Genomic DNA, 16,600 nt, shown 5'->3' with positions numbered 1-16,600 from the left:
TTAGGTATTTTTTTCGAAATTCTTGAAGGTGAATTCTAGAGTTTCATGATGATTTGTTGAAATCTGGCTGGCTGAGAAGCCATGTCTAATCTGATTGGACCGAGGTTTCAACTTATCACCACAAGAGCTTGTTGATTTCGTATCAATCTTGCTGTTGGAGCAGTGATTTGCTAAGGCTTGGCTGACCTTGGTCATGTCTAGTGTTTTGGACCGAAGCTTTCTTTGAAAGCTTGGCTGGCTGTGAAGCCATGTCTAATTCCTGGACCGGAGCCTTAGACTAGCATTGCACTGATTCCTGGAATTCTCATTAAGAATTTTGATACTTTTTTTTCACTTAATTTTCGAAAAATACAAAAAAATTTGCAAAACCATAAAATCCCAAAAATATTTCTTGTTTGAGTCTAGAGTCTCATCTTAAGTTTAGTGTCAAATGCATGTTTTTGTTATATTTTTCGAATCCATGCATATATTTCTTTGTTTTGATCTTTGAATTCTATTGACTTGAAGTATTTTGTGTGTCTCATATGCATTTTCATGTTGTTAGTGTCAGTAGTACACAAACTGCTAAGTTTGGTGTCTTGCATGCATTGTTAATTGATTCCTTTTGCATTTTGATTATCAAAAAAATCCAAAAATATTTTTAATTTGTGTCCTTTCAAGTCAATGATACAAAGAATTGAAGATTCAAAACATGCTGCAGAGGAATTATACAGAAAAAGCTGAGCATTCAAAAATGCCCAGTGAAGAAGGCAGACTGGCGTTTAAACGCCAGCCAGGGTACCTGGTTGGGCGTTTAACGCCCAAAAAGGGTGCATTTTGGGCGTTAAACGCCAGAATGTATACCATTCTGGGCGTTTAACGCCAGGATGGTGCAGGGGAAAGATTTTGTTTTCAAAATCAAATTTTTTTTTTTTAGTTTTTCAAAATCAAATCTTTTTCAAATCAAATCTTTTCAATCAAATGTTTTCAAAATCAATTTCTTTCCTTTTTAAAAGATACTTACTAACAATTAATGATTTGATTGAACATCACAAGATTGTTACCTTTTCTGTTGAGAAAGGTTTGAATGTTTCAAATCATATCTTTTCTTGTTAAGCAAGTCATTCATTTTTTAAAATCATATCTTTTCAAATGGTTTTCAAATCATATCTTTTAAAAATGTTTTCAAATCATATCTTCTCAATCACATTTTTTTTTTTAAACTCATAACTTTTCAATTAAATCTTTTTAACCACATCTTTTTCAAAACAGTTTTCAATCAAATCTTTTTAATTTCTAATTTCAAAATCTTTTTCAAAAATCACTTGGTTTCTTTTCCACTTTGATTTTCGAAAATCAATTGATGTTTTTCAAAAATGTTTTCAAAGTATTTTAATTAATTTTCGAAAATCTTCTTCCCTCCTTCTCACATCCTTCTATTTATGGAGTGCCACTCCTTCTCAATGCACAATTCGAACCTTATCTAACTAAAGTTCGAATTTATCTTCTCCTTCTTCTTTCTATTTCTCTTTTCCTCTGACACTTAAAGGAATCTCTATACTGTGACATAGAGGATACCACATTTTCTTGTTCCCTTCTCTTTCATATGAGCAGGAGCAAGGACAAAGGCATTCTTGTTGAAGCTGATCCTGAACCCGAAAGGACTCTGAAGAGAAAGCTAAGAGAAGCCAAAGCACAACTCTCTTTAGAGGACCTGACCGAATTCTTCAAGGAAGAAAACATGGCAGCAGAAAACAACAACAATGCAAACAATGCAAGGGAGGTGCTGGGTGACTTTACTGCACCTACTCCTGATTTTTATGGGAGAAGCATCTCTATCCCCGCCATTGGAGCAAACAACTTTGAGCTTAAGCCTCAATTAGTTTCTCTAATGCAACAGAATTGCAAGTTCCATGGACTTCCAATGGAAGATCCTCATCAGTTTTTAGCTGAATTCTTGCAAATCTGTGACACAGTCAAGACTAATGGGGTTAACCCTGAAGTCTATAGACTGATGCTATTCCCTTTTGCTGTAAGAGACAGAGCTAGAATATGGTTGGACTCTCAACCTAAAGAAAGCCTGGACTCATGGGAAAAGCTAGTCAATGCCTTCTTGGCAAAATTCTTTCCACCACAAAGATGGAGTAAGCTTAGAGTGGAAGTCCAAACCTTTAGACAAAAGGATGGAGAATCCCTCTATGAAGCTTGGGAAAGATACAAACAATTAATCAGAAAATGTCCTTCTGACATGCTTTCTGAATGGAGCATCATAGGTATTTTCTATGATGGTCTCTCTGAACTATCTAAGATGTCCTTGGATAGCTCTGCAGGAGGATCTCTTCATCTGAAGAAGACGCCTACTGAAGCTCAAGAACTGATTGAAATGGTTGCAAATAACCAATTCATGTACACTTCTGAAAGAAATCCTGTGAACAATGGGACTAGTCAGAAGAAAGGAGTTCTTGAGATTGATGCTCTGAATGCCATACTGGCTCAGAATAAGATATGACTCAACAAGTCAATTTGATTTCTCAAAGTCTGTCTGGAATGCAAAATGCACCAAACAGTACTAAGGATGCTTCATCTAAGGAAGAAGCTTATGATCCTGAGAACCCTTCCATGGAAGAGGTGAATTACCTAGGAGAACCCTATGGAAACACCTATAATTCTTCATGGAGAAATCACCCAAATCTCTCATGGAAGAATCAAGAGAGACCTCAACAAGGTTTCAATAACAATAATGGTGGAAGAAACAGGTTTAGCAATGGCAAGCCTTTTCCATCATCTTCTCAGCAACAGACAGAGAGTTCTAAGCAGAATACTTCTGACTTAGCAACAATGGTCTCTGATCTAATAAAGACCACTCAAAGTTTCATGAATGAAACAAGGTCCTCCATCAGAAATTTGGAAGGACAAGTGGGTCAGCTGAGCAAGAAAGTTACTGAACTCCCTCCTAGCACTCTCCCAAGTAATACAGAAGAAAATCCAAAAGGAGAGTGCAAAGCCATAGACATGGCCGAATTCTGGGAGGAAGGAGAGGCAGTGAACGCCACTGAGGAAGACCTCAATGGGCGTGCACTGGCCTCCAGTGAGTTCCCCAATGAGGAACCATGGGAATCTGAGGCTCAAAACGAGACCATAGAGATTCCATTGGACTTACTTCTGCCATTCATGAGCTCTGATGAGTATTCTTCCTCTGAAGAGGATGAGTATGTTACTGAAGAGCAAGTTGCTAAATACCTTGGAGCAATCATGAAACTAAATGACAAGTTATTTGGAAATGAGACTTGGGAGGATGAACCTCCCTTGCTCACCAAAGAACTGGATGACTTGTCTAGGCAGAAACTACCTCAAAAGAGGCAGGATCCTGGGAAGTTTTCTATACCTTGTACCATAGGCACCATGACCTTCAAGAAGGCCTTGTGTGACTTAGGGTCAAGTGTAAACCTCATGCCCCTCTCTGTAATGGAGAAATTAGGGATCCTTGAGGTGCAAGCTGCAAGAATCTCATTAGAGATGGCAGACAATTCAAGAAAACAAGCTCATGGACTTATAGAGAATGTTTTGGTGAAGATTGAAGACCATTACATTCCTACTGATTTCATAGTCCTAGAGACTGGGAAGTGCATGGATGTATCCATCATCCTTGGCAGACCATTCCTAGCCACAGCAAAGGCTGTGATTGATGTTGATAGAGGAGAGTTGATCATTCAAGTGAATGAAGAATCCATGGTGTTTAAGGCCCAAGGATATCCCTCTATCATCATGGAGAGGAAGCATGAAGAGCTTCTCTCAAAACAGAGCCAAACAGAGCCCCCACAGTCAAACTCTAAGTTTGGTGTTGGGAGGCCACAACCAAACTCTAAGTTTGGTGTTGAAACCCACATTCAAACTCTAAGTTTGGTGTTGGGAGGTTTCAACACGGTTCTGAGTGTTTCTGAGGCTCCATGGGAGTCCTCTGTCAAGCTAATGACACTAAAGAAGCGCTTGTTGGGAGGCAACCCAATGTTTTATAATTAATTATTTTCTTTTGTTATTTTATCTTTTTTTGTAGGTTGATGATCATAAGAAGTCACAAAAACAATGAAAAAAGCAAAACAAAATGAAAAACAGGAAGAAAAACAGCACACCCTGGAGGAAGATGCTGCTGGCGTTCAAACGCCAGTCAGCCTAGCAGTTGGGCGTTTAACGCCCAGTCTGGCACCTTTCTGGGCGTTTAACGCCAGAAAAGGGCACCAGACTGGCGTTAAACGCCAGTAAAGGGCAACAACCTGGCGTTAAACGCCAGGAATGGGCACCAGCCCGGCGTTTAACGCCAGAAATGGCTCAAAACGTGATTTTGAGCAACTTTTGGTGCAGGGATGACTTTTCCTTGACACTACAGGATCTGTGGACCCCACAGGACCCTACCATCACTCTCTCTCTTCTTCCCCCATTCACCAATCACCTCAACACCTCTTCCCCAAAAACCCTTCACCTATCAAATCCCATCTTTCTCTTCACCACTCACATCCATCCTTCATAAAATCCCACCAACCTCACCCTTCAAATTCAAACCACTTTCCCTCCCAAACCCACCCTCAAATGGCCGAACCTTTACCCCCCTCTCTCCTTTAAATACCCTTCTTCAACCCTTCATTTTCACACAACCTAAAGACCACTTCTTCCCCCTTTGGCCGAACACACTACCCTCCCCCTCTTCCTCATTTCTTCTTCTTCTACTCCTTTCTTTCTTCTTTTGCTCGAGGACGAGCAAACATTTTAAGTTTGGTGTGGTAAAAGCGTTGCTTTTTCGTTTTTCCATAACCATTATGGCACCAAAGGCCGGAGAAACCTCTAAAAGAGGAAAGGGAAAGCAAAAGCTTCCACCTCCGAGTCATGGGAGATGGATAGATTCCTCTCAAGGGTGCATCAAGACCACTTCTATGAAGTTGTGGCCTTGAAGAAGGTGATCCCCGAAGTCCCCTTTTTACTCAAAAAGGGTGAATATCCGGAGATCCGCCATGAGATCCAAAGAAGAGGTTGGGAAGTTCTCACCAACCCCATTCAACAAGTTGGAATCTTGATGGTTCAAGAGTTCTATGCCAATGCATGGATCACAAAGAACCATGACCAAAGTGTGAACCCGAATCCAAAGAATTATCTTACTATGGTTCAGGGGAAATACTTGGATTTTAGTCCGGAGAGTGTGAGGGTGGCGTTCAACTTGCCTATGATGCAAGGAGATGAGCATCCTTACACTAGAAGGGTCAACTTTGATCAAAGGTTGGACCAAGTCCTCACAGTCATATGTGAAGAGGGCGCACAATGGAAGCAAGATTCAAGAGGAAAGCCGGTCCAATTGAGAAGGCATGACCTCAAGCCCGTGGCTAGAGGATGGTTAGAGTTCATACAACGCTCAATCATTCCCACTAGCAACCGGTCCGAAGTTACCATAGACCGGGCCATCATGATCCATAGCATCATGATTGGAGAAGAAATAGAAGTTAATGAGTTGGAGTTGACATAGAAGGAGATATCCCCATTGATGAGGACAAGCCCATCACCAAGAAAAGGATGGAATACACAAGAGACCCCTCTCATCAAGAAATCCCTGAGATTCCTCAAGGGATGAACTTTCCTCCACAAAACTATTGGGAGCAACTAAACACCTCCCTAGGAGAATTAAGTTCCAACATGGGACAACTAAGGGTGGAGCATCAAGAACACTCCATTCTCCTCCATGAAATTAGAGAAGATCAAAGAATCATGAGGGAGGAGCAACAAAGACAAGGAAGAGACATTGAGGAGCTCAAGCACTCCATAGGACCTTCAAAAGCAAGGAAGAGCCGCCATCACTAAGGTGGACCCATTCCTTGATTTCCTTGTTCTTTATTCCCTTGTTTTTCGAAATTTTTAGTGCTTTATGTTATCCATGCTTGTGTCTTATGATCATTAGTGTCTTAGTGTCTATGCCTTAAAGTTATGAATGTCCTATGAATCCATCACCTTTCTTGAATAAAAATGTGCTTAATTGAAAAAGGAAGAATTGCATGAATTTTGAATTTTATAATAGTTTAATTATTTTGATGTGGTGGCAATATTTTTGTTCTCTGAATGTATGTGTAAACAGTGCATATGTATCTTGAATTTGTGGTTCATGAATGTTGGCTCTTGAAAGAATGATGAAAAAGGAGACATGTTACTGAGGATCTGAAAAATCAATAAAATGATTCTTGAAGCAAGAAAAAGCTATTCAAAAAAAAAAAAAAAAATCGAAAAAAAAAAAAGAAAGAAAAAGAAAAGAAATAAAGTTGTGATCCAAGGCAAATAAGAGTGTGCTTAAGAACCCTGGACACCTCTAATTGGGGACTTTAGCAAAGCTGAGTCACAATCTGAAAAGGTTCACCCAATCATGTGTCTGTGGCATGTATGTATCCGGTGGTAATACTGGAAGACAGAGTGCTTTGGGCCACAGCCAAGACTCAATAAATAGCTATGTTCAAGAATCATCATACTTTACTAGGAGAATCATTAACACTATCTGGACTCTGAGTTCCTAAAGAAGCCAACCATTCTGAATTTCAAGGGATAGATTGAGATGCCAAAACTGTTCAGAGACAGAAGGTTAAAAGCCCCGCTCATCTAGTTAATACTGATCTTCACAGATGTTTTTGGAATTCATTGCATATTCTCTTCTTTTGATCTTATTTGATTTTCAGTTGCTTGAGGACAAGCAACAATTTAAGTTTGGTGTTGTGATGAGCGGATAATTTGTATACTTTTTGGCATTGTTTTTAGTATGTTTTTGATATCTTTTAGTTAGATTTTAGTACATTTTTATTAGTTTTTATTTAAAATTCACTTTTCTGGACTTTACTATGAGTTTGTGTGTTTTTCTGTGATTTCAGGTATTTTCTGGCTGAAATTGAGGGACCTGAGCAAAAATCTGATTCAGAGACCAAAAAGGACTGCAGATGCTGTTGGATTCTGACCTCCCTGCACTCGAAGTGGATTTTCTGGAGCTACAGAAGCCCAATTGGCGCGCTCTCAACGGCGTTGGAAAGTAGACATCCAGGGCTTTCCAGCAATATAATAGTCCATACTTTGTCCAAGATTTGATGGCCCAAACCCGCAAAGCAATCCGGCCTCAGGAATTCCAGCGTTAAACGCCGGAACAGGAATAAAAGTTGGAGTTAAACGCCCAAACTGGCATGGGAGCTGGCGTTTAACTCCAGAAAAGTTCTCTACACGAATTTCCTTGATTGCTCAGCCCAAGCACACACCAAGTGGGCCCGGAAGTGGATTTTTATGTCATTTACTCATCTTTGTACACCTAGGCTACTAGTTATCTATAAGTAGGACCTTTTACTATTGTATTTGTATCGAGACTTTGGTAGCTATCGAGACTTTGGTAGCTATCTTTGTTTTATGCTATCTTAGATCTTTGGGAGGCTGGCCATTCGGCCATGCCTAGACCCTGTTCTTATGTATTTTCAACGGTGGAGTTTCTACACACCATAGATTAAGGGTGTGGAGCTCTGCTGTACCTCGAGTATTAATGCAATTACTATTGTTCTTCCATTCAATTCCGCTTGTTCTTTTACCAAGATATCACTTGTTCTTCAACATGATGATGGTGATGATTGACGCCCATCACCACTCTCACCTATGAACAAGGTGACTGACAACCATTCTTGTTCTACAAGCATTCGAGGCTTAGTGAATATCTCTTGGATTCTTCGGAGTCTTCGTGGTATAGGCAGGACCTGATGGCAGCATTCAAGAGAATCCGGAAGGTCTAACCTTGTCTGTGGTGTTCTGAGTAGGATTCAATGACTGAATGACTGTGACGTGCTTCAAACCCTGAGGGCGGGGGCGTTAGTGATAACGCAAAAGAATCACTGGATTCTATTCCGCGCCTGATTGAGAACCGACAGATGAATTCCGCTATGCCGTGACAGGACATATGCAATCGCTTTCACTGAGAGGATGGGAGGTAGCTGCTGACAACAGTGAGACCCTATACGAGCTTGCCATGGAAAGGAGTAAGAAAGGATTGGATGAAGGCTGTAGGAAAGCAGAGAGACGGAAGGGAAGGCATCTTCATACACTTGTCTGAAGCTCATACACCAATGATATACATAAGTATCACTATCTTTATCTTCTATGTTATTTTCGTTCATCACCATATATATCTGAGTTTGCCTGACTAAGATTTACAAGATGACCATAGCTTGCTTCAATACTAACAATCTCCGTGGGATCGACCCTTACTCACGTAAGGTTTTATTACTTGGACGACCCAGTGCACTTGCTGGTTAGTTGTGCGAAGTTGTGTAATGCCATGGTATTAAGCGCACCAAGTTTTTGGAGCCATTACCAGGGATTATGAGAGTTGTGAAAAAGTATAGTTCACAATTTCGCCGACCAATATGCTTTGGAGGTTGTACACCCTCCTCAACATCAGTTTCAAATGTCTTTGAAGGAGGCTCTATAACTTGACTTTCCCATGGAGGTTCAGCATCTCCTAAGTCTTCAACCACTGCCTTCTCTTCTTCTTCAATAATTTCGACTTCCTCCACTTGTTCCAATACTAAATCGTGCTGCTCACTATCCACTGGAGTGCCTAACTTCTCCTAAATACCACGTTCTTTAGTAGATTCTCCACATGAAGCCATGGGGTTCCTTGAATGTCCGAACGTTGGGAAGCTAATTGATTTATCACTTGCTCCAATTGATGAAGGGTTGCATGAAATTGATCCACTGTTTTCTTGACACGATCCTTTGATTTTTGTTGCGCTCGACTATCATAAGTAGGATCATAGTGCTCTTGGATTGATGGATATGGAGATGGTGTATATTGAGGTGGTGGTTCTGGGTATGGTTCATATGGTGGTTGGTGTGGTGAATAAGGATTGGGGTCATATGGAGGTGAATGGTGGAAAGGGGCTTGTGAGTGTGGTGGTTTAAAGCTATGTTGAGGAGGTGGTTCATTGGCATATGATGGGGCTTGTTGGTAACTACAAGGGGATCCACCATACCTATCATCTTGGTATGCATTATAGAATGGTCTTCATCCATGATATCTTGGAGGGTGTTGTCGCCTAAAGGATTGATCAGATCCTCTTGGCTCCGTCCATCTTTGATTGCTTTGACCTTGATGCATATTCCTGTTATATCTTTCTCTTCCTGCAACATAGTTGTAACCAGACTCAATAGCCAAAGGGGTGAGAGTTCATAGTAGTAGGAGAAAATAAAAACAAAAACTAACAAAAAGAGAATATTTTGAAAAAGATATTATTTTTGAAAAAGGATAAGATAAGATTTTGAAAAAGATATAATTTTTTGAAAAAAGATTTGAATTTTGAAAAATAAGATAAGATAAGATAAAAATTTTAAAATCTAAAAAAAAATTTTGAAAAATATTTACAATAACCAATAATAAGGCACACGTTTGCAACTCCCCAGCAACGGCGCCATTTTGACGTTAGGATTTTTGTTAGTAAAGAATTTTGTAAAAGTATAGTCGCGTTGTGAGTATAGATTCTAAACCAACAGAAAATCCCTTCATATAAACGTTTTGGTTGTCATAAGTAACAAAACCCAATAAATTTATAAACCGAAGTATTCAAACCTCAGGTCGTCTTCTCAAGGAATTGCAGGGAAGTATGATTTATTATTGGTTATGGAAAAAACAGTGTTTGGGTTTGAAAAAGGTTTTAAGCAAGAGAAATAGATTGCAAGAATTAATAAATTAATAACTAATAAAACTCTTGGCAAGGTATGAAAACTAGAAGTCCTATCCCAGTTATCCTTATCAATTGTGATGAGAATTGGATTTTTCTCCCACTAAGTTAACCTCTAACTATGAAGGTAAGTCAAGTGGATGGAATAAGTTTGGTTCCTCAGGTCCTAGTCTTTCCTTGGGAAAAGGCTAGAGTTAGTGGAACTCGAGTTAATTCTTGAAGAATTCCAATTTTCAGTCGACAATGAGTTTGACAACTCAAGAGTTACCAATTAATCAATTAAAGCCAAGACTATAAAAAGCTAAATTGAAATCATAAATATCCGGAATACCTCAAATTATATTGAATGAAGATGTCAATTCTAGCATGGACAATATTCATAAGCCAATTGGGCAACATAAATCAAACACAAATAAAAGCTTCAGAGTAAACAAAAATAGAAGAGAAACATAAATTATTGAACCTGGTATGAAGAAACAATCCTAATCCTAATCCTAAGAGATAGGAGAGAACCTCTCTCTCTAAAAACTACATCTAAAACCTAAAATTGTGAGTAATGATTGAATTTTAGTCCCCCCCTTGAGTCTCTGCATGTTTCCTGACTTTAATCTATGTTTCTGGGCCGAAAACTGGGTTGAAATACTGCCCAGAATCTCTGCCAGCGACTTTTGTAATTCTGCAGATCACGCACGTCACGCGTCCGCATCATCCACGCATTCGCGTCGTTTGTGCAGCTTCCAATCCGCGCGGTCGCGTCAGGCACGCGAACGCGTCACTCTGATTTTTTCCATTTCGCGCGGTCGCGTGAGCCATGCGACCGCGTGACTTCTCGATGATCATCTCCTCAATTCCTTGTGTTCCTTCCATTTTTGCACGCTTCTTCTTCATTTTCTAAGCCATTCCTGCCCTATGAAGCCTGAAACACTTAACACACAGATCAAGGCATCGAATGATAATAAGAGAGGATTAAGATTAGCTAAATTAAGACCAAAAAAGCATGTTTTCAATCATAGAACTAAACTAGGAAGGAATTGTAAAATCATGCAAATCCTATGAATAAGTGGGTGAAAAGCTTGATAAAACCACTCAATTAAATACAATATAAACCATAAAATAGTGGTTTATCACATTCCTAAGATCAACACAAGAAAATAGAGCTCCTCAGTTCGTGGGTTCCTCCGAGATCAATACACAACAGTTCGTGGGTTATTTCCGTAAAAAATGATTATTAATTCATGGGTTTTTCCCGCATATAAAACAAATAACAATTTATAGGTTTTTTCGAGACCAATGATCATTCAAAATTCGTGGGTACTTTCTAAATTTAACCAATTATTAGTTACAGTCTCAAACCAAAATTAATCCTGTCAATTAATCACTCACAACAACAAAACCCAGTAACATTCACAACCATAACCTAAACTCAATAAACTAATTGAAACACTAGAACATCATCTCAATACCAAACTTAATCCAAATTTCACAACCTCAAACCAAGTTTATTTCTATCAATTAATCACACAAAATATTATAAATTATTTGCAATTACTCACTAAAATTTATTGGCATTCATAAATTAAAACGATTAATTTTAAAATTAATCCCCTACCTCAACGTCAAAACTCACAGAAATCACTAAACCCGACAACTCCATCAACGGCGGCTTGTACCACAGCGACCTAGACAACGGCGGAAGCGGTCCCCCTCCCTCTCCCATCGCGTTTTGTCTTTTCTTCCTTAGCTCGATTCGGCGGCAGAGCAAATCCACAGCGGCGAAAATGGCACGCCGACTCCAACAGTGGTTTTCTGATGACAACAGCGGCGACATTGGTGGCTTCAACAACTGCGACGGCTGACGACGGTAGCAACGGGTCCCTTTCATGTTCCCTGTCACAAGCTTCCTTCTCCTCTTATTACTAGTGGCGGCAACCGCAACAGAATCAGCTCCTCCTTCCTCCTCAGTTCGCGATTCCAACAGCGGGGGAGGTCTCTACGGCTGCGGCAGGGAGGCGCGACAGCGACGACATAAGACCGCATCCCTTCCTCCTCTTCTGTCGTGCTAGCTTCGATGGGTCAACAGTGATGGAGGTGTGGCGCGAGCTCTCTCTTGTCGACACCACAATGGTGGTGACGGTCTGACAGCAAGTGGATGGCATCACGGGAAGCTTCGGCAACGACAAATCAATGGCGACGATAACGTGAAATGCCTCCAATTTGGCAACGATAGCTTTGTTTTAGGAAATTTGGGTTTTTGATTTTCAATTTGGGAATTATGGTTAGAAATTAAGGATTTTATAAATGAATAAAGATAGATTTGAATAGATATTTTGATAAAATTGGGAGATAAAATAATTTTAAAACTAAATCTACTGTATTAAAAATATCTAAATATATTATTTATCAACATATTGCTAAGTTTAATTAACTATTTCTAATTTCAATTATAAAATAAACATATTAATCACATTTTTATAGTTTAAATCAATATTAATTATTCAAATTAAATGATATAATTTTTCATTATTTTTCTATCACCGAAACGTTAATTTCAATTTATAAAATAACTAATTATAATAAAAATTGTACATAAATATTAATGGACTTAAACTTACAATATTTATAAAATCAATTTAATCATTCTTAATAAATTATTTTCTAAAATTAAGGAACTTGAATTAAATTATAAATTATTCATAATAGAAATTTACTTAAATTAAATTACACAATTCTTTCTTATTTTTCAATGATTGAAATTATGTGAAATATTCAATTATATAAAAATTATAATAAAATTCTAATTAATTTAAACTTCAATTATCATGAAACTCTATTTAATTATCCTCAGTAAAATAATTTTCTTAAAATAAAATTCTCAACAATTTTAATAAATCCTAAATAATTCATAATTTAATTTTTCGAAAACTTGGGTTGTTACATCAGTAACTCTATAATGGAAAATCTGTAACTGAATTCAGTCTGAAAAACATGTAAGGAAGGACACTTTTTGAGCATCATCTTGTACCTCTCCCAGACTTCATAAAGAGATTTGATAAACCACTATTTTATGATTTATTTTGTATTGAATTAAGTGGATTTTATCAACTATTCTCACACTTATTCATGTAAATTGCATGTTTTTTAGATTCCTTCCTAATTTGTGCTTAAGAATGAAAACATGCTTCCTAGGCCTTAAAATTGCTAATTTTTAATCCTCTCTTATTACTATTCGATGTCATGATATGTTTGTTGAGTGATCTCAGGGTTATAGGGTAGGAATGGTATAGAGGATAGAAAGGAAGCATGCAAAGGCAGAAGAAACACAAGGAATTGAAGATTTGGGAAGTTGGAACCGAAGTTTACGCGTAGCTAATGCGTACGCCTAATCAAGCCATCTTTCAACCGACGCGTATGCGTGACTTATGCGTACGTGTGACTGATACGTATGCGTGGTGAGTCAGCGACGCATACGCGTGGCTGACGCATACACATGACAAGCGGCACGTGCCTCATTAAAGAAAAAATACTGTGGGCAATTTCTGAGCTGATTTTTTGCCCAATTTTGAGCCTAAATTGAGGATAAGGCACTGGGAATGAAGGGGAATGGCATCTAGACAAACATTACACACTTTCGTTTTTAGTTTTAGTTTGAATTCTAGAGAGAGAAACTCTCACTTCTCTCTAGGTTTTAGTTTCTCAATTCAATTTCACTTGGATCCTTTGGTTAGATCTGTTTTAATTCCAATTTTGGATTGTTTTAATTTGTAGTTTCCCTTCTCCAACTTCATTTAGTGTTCTTGTTATTCTAGTTATTTTAGATCTTGAATTTGGATCTTCTTGAGATTGATTTCCATTAATGCATTGAGGAATTTCATGTTCGTTATTGTTAATTACTTTGTTATTGTTAGTTGTTTGTAGTGCATAACTTTAATTTGAATTGCTTTTTCAATTTCATAATGTCTTCTATTCTTGCTCACCAAGTATTTAAAGAAATGTTACTTATGGCTATGGAGTAGATTTCTACTCTTGGCTTGGAGGTTGAGCAATTGGAGACTCTTGAATTGTCAAAGTCTTTTGTTGATTGATAATTAGAAGTTGCTAGTTGACTTGAATTCCACCAAATCTAGTTGATAAACCATTATTTTATGGTTTATCTTATGCTCAATTGAGTGGTTTTTATCAACTCTTTACTCACTTATTCATACAATTCGCATGTTTTACATTTTCCTTCCTGATTTTGTGCTATGATTGAAAACATGCTTCTTTGATCTTATATTTGCTTATTATTAATCCTCTCTTATTACCATTAGATGCCTTGATATGTGTGTTAAGTGTTTTCAGATATTATAGGGCAGGAATGGCTTGGAGGATGGAAATGAAGCATGCAAAAGTGGAAGGAATACAAGAAGTTGAAGAAGTTGTTAAGTTGTCCAGCTTGACCTCTTCGCACTCAAACGGCTATAACTTTAGCTACAGAGATCCAAACGACGCGGTTCCAGTTGCGTTGGAAAGCTAACGTCCAGGGCTTCGATTTGATATATAATATGCCATAGTTTCCCTGACGCTAGGCAAACGCGTGATCTACGCGGACGCGTCGCATCTGCGAACTTTAATCCGCGCGGCCGCGTGGGCGACGCCTCCGCGTCACTTGGCCGCGACCTGTACGGACCAGAAAGCACTGGAAGTGACTTCTAGACTGTTCTACTTACCCTTTTATGCACCTATCCTATTTCCTTTAATGATCTTTTCACATGTTGTCATGACCATGTGTTTATTTCATTCATCTTTACTATGCACTGTCTATTACTCACTCTATCTCCTTACTTGCTTTAATTCTTTGGATTTAACTTACTTTCTCTTCCCTTTTTTAGAATGGCCACCAAGAAAGGCAAAGAGAAAGCTACCCCTAAACCCACAGCAAGGAAAGGTACGAAGAGAGCATTAGTGACAGAGCCTTCTTCAACTGCAGTTAAGCCCTCAACAAAAAGAATTAAAAGGATTATCAAGGTTGATGAAAAAGAGAGAGCCTTCCCAGCCAAGGACACTGCACGATTCCCAAATCGCTACTGTGAGCAGATGTTTCCTATTCTGGTAGCTCGAAATTACACCAATGAACACCTTCTTATCCTTCCGCCTCGTATCGCTGAATTTGTTGAGCCACAAATTGCACAAAGACATTGGGGATTCTTACAGAGACAGCCACGACAGGTTAATCTTTCTTGGGTTGTTGAGTTCTACTCCAACTTCCACCTGCTGACTCTGCAGTCCGTCTATTTACGCCAGAAGCAAATTCCCATTACAGAAGAGGCCATACAGCAAGCCTTAGAACTCCCACCTGCTCCAGAAGGGTTGGACGCTTTTCAGAAAGCCGCAATCAAGCGCCAGGCATACACCTTTGAATGGGACGCTGTTCTCAGAGTTATCGCTCGACCTGGCAGCAAATTGATCTTCAGATACCATTGTTCCCGTCCAAAGGGAATCTCGGCTTCCACACTTACCTTGGAAGCTCACGTATGGGCACAGATTATGTCCCATTACGTCTTTCCAAGTACTCATGAGTCCTCCTTCACCGCAGACATGGCCGTTTGATGAGCGGATAATTTATACGCTTTTTGGCATTGTTTTTAGGTAGTTTTTAGTAAGTTCAAGCTACTTTTAGGGATATTTTCATTAGTTTTTATGTTAAATTCACATTTCTGGACTTTACTATGAGTTTGTGTGTTTTTCTGTGATTTTAGGTAATTTCTGGCTGAAATTGAGGGACTTGAGCAAAACTCTGAAAAAGGCTGCCAAAAGGACTGCTGATGCTGTTGGAATCTGACCTCCCTGCACTCAAAATGGATTTTTTGGAGCTACATAACTCCAATTGGCGCGCTCTCAACGGCGTTGGAAAGTAGACATCCAGAGCTTTCCAGCAATATATAATAGTCCATACTTTATTCGGAAATTGATGACGTAACTTGGCGTTGAACGCCAAGTACATGCTGCTGTCTGGAGTTAAACGCCAGAAAAACGTCATGATCCGAAGTTGAATGCCCAAAACACGTTATAACTTGGAGTTCAACTCCAAGAGAAGTCTCAGCTCGTGGATAGATCAAGCTCAGCCCAAGCATACACCAAGTGGGCCCCGGAAGTGGATTTATGCATCAATTACTTACTCATGTAAACCCTAGTAGCTAGTTATTACAAATAGGACTTTTTACTAGTGTATTAGACATCTTGGGACGATTAGTTCTCAGATCATGGGGGCTGGCCATTCGGCCATGCCTGAACATTTCACTTATGTATTTTCAACGGTGGAGTTTCTGCACACCATAGATTAAGGGTGTGGAGCTCTGCTGTACCTCAAGTTTCAATACAATCACTATTACTTTCTATTCAATTCTCTTTTATTCTTATTCCAAGATATACGTTGCACAACACTTTGATGAATGTGATGATCCGTGACACTCATCATCATTCTCACCTATGAACGCGCGTGATTGACAACCACTTCCGTTCTACTCTAGGCCGGGCGCATATCTCTTAGATTCCCCAACAGAATCTTCGTGGTATAAGCTAGATAGATGGCGGTATTCATGAGGATCCGGAAAGTCTAACCTTGTCTGTGGTATTCCGAGTAAGATTCCGGTATTGAATGACTGTGACGAGCTTCAAACTCCTGAAGGCTGGGCGTTAGTGACAGACGCAAAAGAATCAATGGATTCTATTCTAACCTGATTGAGAACCGACAGATGATTAGCCGTGCTGTGACAGAGCATTTGGACCATTTTCACTGAGAGGATGGGATGTAGCTATCAACAAGGGTGATGCCTCCAGACGATTAGCCGTGCAGTGACAGCGCATAGGACCATTTTCCCGAGAGGATTGAAAGTAGCCATTGATGATGGTGATGC

At 39.1% G+C, this 16,600-nt stretch overlaps 1 non-coding gene across 1 annotated transcript; it reads right to left on the bottom strand.

Annotated features, from left to right (window-relative positions):
• Positions 1-2,125: 2,125 nt before the first annotated feature.
• LOC130978605 (small nucleolar RNA R71) lies at positions 2,126-2,233 on the bottom strand. The gene has a single exon (XR_009086227.1). It is a non-coding gene; the product is annotated as a small nucleolar RNA R71 (small nucleolar RNA).
• Between the last annotated feature and the right edge of the window lie 14,367 nt (positions 2,234-16,600).

Source organism: Arachis stenosperma, chromosome 4 (genome assembly GCF_014773155.1).
Source record: "Arachis stenosperma cultivar V10309 chromosome 4, arast.V10309.gnm1.PFL2, whole genome shotgun sequence".
Taxonomy (NCBI): Eukaryota; Viridiplantae; Streptophyta; class Magnoliopsida; order Fabales; family Fabaceae; genus Arachis; species Arachis stenosperma.
This window is presented reverse-complemented; position numbering and strand designations above follow the sequence as displayed.